Consider the following 7,708-nt stretch of genomic DNA (forward strand, 5'->3'; position numbering starts at 1 on the left):
ATACCAAGAGCAACAGTAGTGAGTTCTGCTATCACTGTACTAGCTCCCTGTTCATTTGTAAAGTGTAGCCATTTTACATTTATAATCTCTAGCATTCACAGTACATCTATAAACCAGATATTGTTACCCCTAATTTGCCTCGAAAAAAATGAAGCTATCTCAGTGTGGTGGTACATACCTAAATTTCCAGTACTAAGGACATAGAGACAGGAGGATCAGGAGTTCAAGGCCAGTGTGAGCTATATATGAAGCAGTCTAGTCTGGGGAGATGGCTTAGCAGTTAAGGTGCTTGCCTGCAAAGCCTAGGAACCCATGTTTGACTGTCCAGATCCCACATTAGCCAGACACACAAAGGTGAGGTAAGTGCAAGGTTGAACATGCTGACTAGGTGGCACAAGCGTCTGGAGTTCAATTGCAGTGGCCGATGCAGAGTTGCACCAATTCTCTCTCCCCCTCTATATGTGTGTGTCTCTCTCCCTTGCTGTCTCTAAAACAAATAAATAAATAATAAAAATAAATAAAATAAAATAAAAATGAAGCTATCTCAGTGTAATGGTATATGCCTGGAGACAGGAGTTCAAGGACAGCCTGAGCTATATAAGACCCAGTCTCAGGCTGAAGAGATGGCTTAGTGGTTAAGGCGCTTGCCTGTGAAGCCAAAGGAGCCAGGTTCAATTCCCCAGAACCCACATCAGCTAGATGCACAAGGTGGCGTGTGTGTCTGGAGTTTGTTTGCAGCAGCTGAAGGCCCTGGTTGTGCCCATTCTCTCTGTCTATCTACCTCTTCCCCTCTCAAATAAAAAAGAAAAAAGATGCAGTCTCAAAAAAAAAAAAAAAAAAAAAAGAATGAGGTTGGTAAAAGGTAAGTAGCTTGCTTTAAATTGTGGGATCAAATTACACAGGATCCTCACCCACCCACATGGGCGAGACTCCAAAGCCTGTGCTATTTCCACTGAATCACACTGCAGTGATATAGGACTCAGATTTAAGATAGGAAAGAAGTTTCTAATATTAGAGCTTTCCTGGCAAAGGAAAGGGCTGCCCCATTCCAGAAAAATAGATGGAGGCGGAATGACTCTGTATTGTCTAGGGGATTTGTTTCGGTTTGGGTGGGAAGATCTTTTAAACTATGATTCTGTGCTGTTAAGAAGCCACTTGTTGAACCCAGTTATCTATAAAATCATATGAAAATATGCCTGATAATGCTGGTAACTGGTCAACAGCCCTCTCTCTGTCCAGTCATGTAAGGGTTAGTGAAACCAAAATTTATATTTAGAAGACCAGCCTACTAAGCAGTTCATTATGTGGGTACTGGATTGGATCTTTAGGCTTTGCAGGCAAGTGCCTTAAACATTGAGCCATCTCTCCAGCCTGCGTATGGAATTGAAAGAGACCTGGCACAGAGTCTAATCTTTGTTGAAGATCACAACTGGGCATGATGGCACATCTAAGTACAGCCCTTGGGAGGAAGATCAGGAGTTTGAGGCCAGTCTGAGCCACATAAACCTTGTCTCAAAAACAAAAACTAAACTAAATAACAACAGAAATTAGCTACTTATGGCCAGACAAATTAAGAAATCCAAACTGAGGATTTCATTTGTTTGTTTGTTTTGGTTATTCAAGACAATCTTCCTGCCTCAGCTTCTCAAATGCTAGAATTATAGGTGTGAGCCACAAAGGGCAGCCTAGAGAATTGCCTTGATTTTCACAACCCTCATATCCAAACTGGTCTAGGAAAGCTCCTTAGACATGGCTTTTCTGAACCAGAGACTCTTCCTGATTTCAGAGCTGGCCTAAATTTTTTTTTGTTCTGTCTCTTCCCCACAGCTCCAGCTCCAAAAATTCTCAGGTTTCTGCCCCATATTGCTTGGACTAGAATTACCAACATGCGTGGCCATGCCTAGCTGTTTATGTGGCTTCTGGGGATCAAATTTGAGCAATCCATCAGGTCTCCTCAGCCTGTCATCTTTGCACAGGAAGCCACTTAACTACTGAGCCATCTCTCCTGCACTCAAGGTTCAATTTAAATTATACTTTAAAATTTGTTAGCCAGGCTAGATGTGGTGGCTCATATCTTTAATTCTAGTCCTGGGGAGTCTGAGGTAGGAGGATTACCATGAATTAAGGCAGGCCTGGGTTACACAGCACATTCCAGTTCAGCCTGGGCTAGAGTATAACCCTGAAAAAATAAAAAAGTGTATGTGTGTGTGTGTATATGTGTATGCCAAAAATGATGATTTACACCTAAAAACCAACACTTGGGAAGCTAAAACAAGTTTCAGGCTAATCTGGGCTACAGAGTAATATCCTGTCTCAAAAGAAACCAAAAAAAGTAATAGTAGGGCCATGTGTGTGGGCATTCCCTTTTCGTCCCAGCACTCAGGAGGCAGAGGTAGGAGGATCATTGTGAATTTTGAGTTTGAGATCATTCTGGGACTATAGAGTGAGTTCCATGGTCAGTCTGGGCTAGAGTGAAACCTTGCCTCAAAAAAATTAATAAAATAATAATAAAACTAAATAACTAAATAATAGTAATAAAATATTTAGTTAGGTGCTGGGCATGTGGCTCAGTGGTAGAGCACTTGCCTCGCATTTGAAAGGCTCTGGATTCCAATCCCAGTATCACATACATACACAAAAAAATCTAGAAGCCAGGAATGGTGGCACACGCCTTTAATCCCAGCATTTGGGAGGCAGAGATAGGAGGATCACCATGAGTTCGAGGTCACCCCCGAGGCTACATAGTGAATTCTAGGTCAGCCTGAGCTAGAGTGAGACCCTACCTCAAAAAAAAAAAAATAATAATAATCTAGGGTTTCTTTTTCTGGCTGTTATTTTGGGTGTTTTTGGTTTTAGTTTTGTACTGTTTTAGTTGTTTTGTTTTGAGACACAGTTGCACTACGTAGCCCTGGTAAGCCTAGAGCTAAGAATTTGCTATATGAACCACTCTGTCATCAGACTTGCTTTAGTCTTACTGTCTCTGCTTCCCAAGTGCTGGGATTGCAGCTCTGAGCCACCATGCCTGCAGTGACAGCTTTAGAGACGTATTAGAACCTGGGGTAGTCAGTACAAATGTCACAGGGCACAAAAACAAACAGCAGCTATGTGTGTGTAGTGCCCAAGGAAACAGTGCAACATGCGAATCTTGAAAGAATAGGGAGTTGACCTGGCGTGGTGGCGCACGCCTTTAATCCCAGCACTGGGGAGGCAGAAGTAGGAGAATTGCTGTGAGTTTGAGGTCAGCCTGAGACAACATAGTGAATTCCAGGGCAGCCTGGGCCAGAGCAAAACCCTACCTCGAAAAACCAATAAAATAAAAGAAAAGAATAGGGAGATGGAGAGGAGAGACAGAGAAGGCATCTGCGGTGGTGCAATGCTATTATACCAGCACTTAGGAGGCCGAGACAGGAGGCGTGTCTCCAGTTCAAGGTTAGTTGGACCACATAGCAAATCTATAGCAAAAAAAAGGAGGACTACCAGAGAAGAGGACTGCAGAAAACACCATAGCAGCAGCCAGACTTTAGTCTCCTTCAGACAGGAATGACGCAGAGCTGATACAGGGGTGGCACGTGGCCAAATGAATCGGCAACTGGGATAATATCAACGTCGTTTAGGCAAACCACAGGCTTCAGGTTAAAGTTCTGTAAAATGGTCATCAGGAACCAAAACTGCTCCATGAGGACCAAGCTCTTGCCCACACACATCCATTTTCCTGTTGAGAACAGCATGAAGCAGTCGCTTTTCCTAAAACTCCTCATGCTCACGCAGAAGGTGGCCAGGGTTAGACATCCCTGGCTTGGAGAGTTTTGTCATTCTGCAGTACAGAGGTCAGAGGTGCTGTTAGCAATGCTCTTCACAATGAGACCATTCCTGAATTTAATGTCACAGGTCACTGCATGAGGCAGGATGATGGTCATGTGGTCAGTGCACGCCTGGATCTAGGTTGCTTTTGTTTGTTTGTGTTTTTGTTTTGAGACAGGGTCTCATGTATCCCAGACTGACTTTGAACTTGTTATATAGGCAAAGATGACCTTGAACTTCTGACCCACCTGCCTCTGCCTTCCCAGCATTGGGATCGCATGGTGTACACTACCATGCCTGGTTTATACGATGCTGTGAATTAAATCGGGAGCTTCCTGCATGCGAGATAAGCCCTCTCTGCCAACTGACCATCATCTCTAGCCTCAGCATGTTTGCTAGCTTTCTCTCTCTCCACCCCTCATTCCTTTCCAGATAGATTTGCTATGTAGTCCAACTAACCTTGAGCTAGAGACAATCTTCCTGTCTCACCCTCCTAAGCACTGGTATTATAGGGGTGCACCATCAAGGCCAGCACCTGAATCCTTTTTTTAAAAATATTTTATTTTTATTTACTTACTTGACAGAGAAAGAGGGAGAGAGAGAATGGGCACACCAGGGCCTCCAGCCACTGCAAATGAACTCTAGATGTGTGTGCCCCCTTGTGCATCTGGCTAATGTGGATCCTGGGGAATCAAACCAGGGTCCTCTGGCTTTGCAGGCAAATGCCTTAACCACTAAAATAATTGTTCCACATTCTAATAGATTCAAGATGCCTGAAGGAGGTGGGAAACATTTGGATTTTTTATTATTACTTATTATGTTTTTTCAATTTATATAAATGTATATATTTTACATAGGTTATAGCCTTGTATCCATCTCTCCAGCCCCAACACCTAGTCTCTATTTCCCTGAGGGCCCTCCTTCGTAGGAGCCCTGATGTTCACCATGGGGTAATTAGGACCTCAGACTCTGAGGTGGGGGCTGTGCATCAGGATATTTCTTTTTTTTTTAATATTTTTTGTTCATTTTTTATTTATTTATTTGAGAGTGACAGACACAGGGAGAAAGACAGAGGGAGAGAGAGAGAATGGGCATGCCAGGGCTTCCAGCCGCTGTAAAATGAACTCCAGACACGTGCACCCCCTTGTGGATCTGGCTATCGTGGGACCTGGGGAACCGAGCCTCAAACCAGGGTCCTTAGGCTTCACAGGCAAGCGCTTAACCACTAAGCCATCTCTTCAGCCGGCATCAGGATATTTCTATCCACCCGGTAGCTCTTATAGTCTTTGTGCCCCCACTTCCACAACAGTCCCTGAGCCGTGGTGGGAGTGTTAGCAGTTTGTTTTTAGTGTTGAGTTTTCTGTAGACTTTGTATTTGATGTGTTTCAGTTCCCCACTGTGTTTGTTGCTATTTCCCTGGAGGTGGTTGTCAGGCTGGCATTGGGAGCAATACTCCTCACTGCTTCCTCTGCAGATTCTTCTGGACCCTGGTGAATGTGGTAGAGGTGGCACATCTTGTGGCAGGCAGTCAGCTGTCTTTCTTGTTGAATTGATGGTTCCTGGATCTCTCCAGTACTTTCTGCCATCTTTAAGATAAAGCAGGTCCTCCAACCAAGGGTGAGAGCAGCTCTGGTTAAGGGCATATAATTTTGAGAGACGTTTTGATGAGGCTACCCACTCAAGCTGTCCAGAGAACAATGGGTGCTTCTCTCTGGCGGTTATGAGCTTCCTGCTCATGGGACACTGTCTTGGTTCCCAAAACCAGTTAGGAGTTCTCTCCCACTGAGTAGGCCTTATGTCCAATCAGAGGGCAGTTGGTTACCCACAGAGGCTGTGAGCCACTATTGCACAAGTGTGCATTTCTTGTCTGGGTGGTGCATTGTGTAGCTTACAGGGTCTCCTGCTTATTTGTGCTGTTGGTGACCGTTAACACAAAGTAGCTCCCATAGCACTTTCTAGCACTTTGAGGGATTGCCAAGAGAGGATTGGCTTTCTTCTCTGTTCCCACATGGTCCTCGGTGTCCTGAGATGGAAGCCTGTGGTGTCTTTAGCATAGGGCCTTACCTTTTAGCTCTATTGGGTAACCAAGTGCTTGGCAATGGACCAACATTGTTTTGAGGACCTCATGGGTTTCCCTGGCCAACTACCCACTGTAGGGGTTCTGGTCCTGAGATTCACAAAGCAGAACCAGTGATTTTTGGATTAAGCTTTCTTCACCTTCTACTGGGTATATCAGTCTGGTCCAAACATCAAGCTTAATTGGGGGTTAAATCTTGTCTATCGCTGTCTGGGAGAAAGGTCCCTACTGTGCAAACTACTATAGTCTTCAAGTGTGTGTAGTTCTCCTCCCCAGCCCCTCTTGCCCTGGCCCTTCCGGCCTCTCACACTCCATATTCTTTCCCTTAACTAGTTTTTCTGGTGTCCCCCACCTTTCCTCCCTCTGTTTTCACTTTTTCCTGGTCTCATTCCAGTTATACACCCATAGTCTTAATGCTTACTGTCTTTGTCCTCCTCTTCAGCTGGTATATTTTAGAAGCCACATATGACAGAAATCATGTAGCATTTGTCTCTCTTAGACTGTGTAACTTCACTTAGGATGATATTTTCCATGACCATTCATTTTTCTGCAAATTTAACATCTGTTTTTCAGTTAGTAGGACGAATAGAGATTCAGTTGGAAGCTAAATAGAAGACATTTTCCCCTTCATTTCCTTAATCTCATAAAAGATCAAGAGTAAATTCTTTTTCTTTTTTTTCTTTTCTTTTTTTTTTTTTTTTTTTTTTTTTGGTTTTTCGAGGTAGGGTTTCACTCTAGTCTAGGCTGACCTGGAATTCACTCTGTATTCTCAGGGTGGCCTCGAACTCACAACGATCTTCCTACCTCTGCCTCCCAAGTGCTGGGATTAAAGGCATGCGCCACCACAACCGGCTAAGTTCTTCATTTCTAAAAGTTTGTTGATCCCATGGGTGTTTTTGTGCCTAAGTAGAAGGAAACATTAACAGCAAACTGTGATTCGGGGGCTAAATTCCCTCAATGGATTCTTCCATTGTCATAGGCCAAGGCCATCCTTGTGTGGATAGAAGAGCCAGGTTCCTGTAGAGCTGTTCTATTGGATGCAGATGGGTGGGATGATGGTGAGGCCACAGGAAAGACTGTTCTAGGCAAAGGCAGCTGTACATTTGATGGCATAATCTGGAAACCAAAAACGACCAATGTAACTTTAGAGGGGAAAAATGAGTGGCCCTGAGTGAGACACAGAGGACCGTCATGTGGGACTCTTGTAGCAAGCCATTATCCAGCCAGCAAAAACTGGTCAGGTGAACCAGCTGGCATCCTGTCTATCTGGGGTCAGTACCTGTACTTTACAGGTTATAAATTTATTGACTTTCATCATAGTTCACAGGCCAAATTCAAGCACTCAGACTTTATCTCGAGGGCTGTGGGAAAGTACTAAAAAAAAATGTTAAGTAGGATTGCAGCATGGTCAAATTTGTATGTTTTAGAAAATCACTAAAAGCCCAGGGTGGAGAATAGATTTGAATGGAGCACAGCTGGAAGCTGGGAAAAGGATTATGAGGTTGCTGAAATCTTCCTGGGAGAGATGATGGCAGCCTAGATGAGGGAGGCAGTGAGAACTGAAAGAAGTGGATGGATTCTGGAGGCACCACAAAGAAGGAATCAATGAGACCTGGTAATTGATTAGATGTGTCATGGATAGTGTCAAAGGGATGTGTCAAAAATGACTTGTAGGGCTGGAGAGATGGCTTAGAGGTTAAGTGCTTGCCTGTGAAGCCTAAGGACCCTGGTTCGAGGCTCCATTCCCCAGGATCCACGTTAGCCAGATGCAAAGGGGGCGCATGCTTCTGGAGTTCGTTTGCAGCGGCTGGAAGCCCTGGCGTGCCCATT

The sequence above is a fragment of the Jaculus jaculus genome, chromosome 1, assembly GCF_020740685.1.
Source record: "Jaculus jaculus isolate mJacJac1 chromosome 1, mJacJac1.mat.Y.cur, whole genome shotgun sequence".
Classification (NCBI taxonomy): domain Eukaryota; kingdom Metazoa; phylum Chordata; class Mammalia; order Rodentia; family Dipodidae; genus Jaculus; species Jaculus jaculus.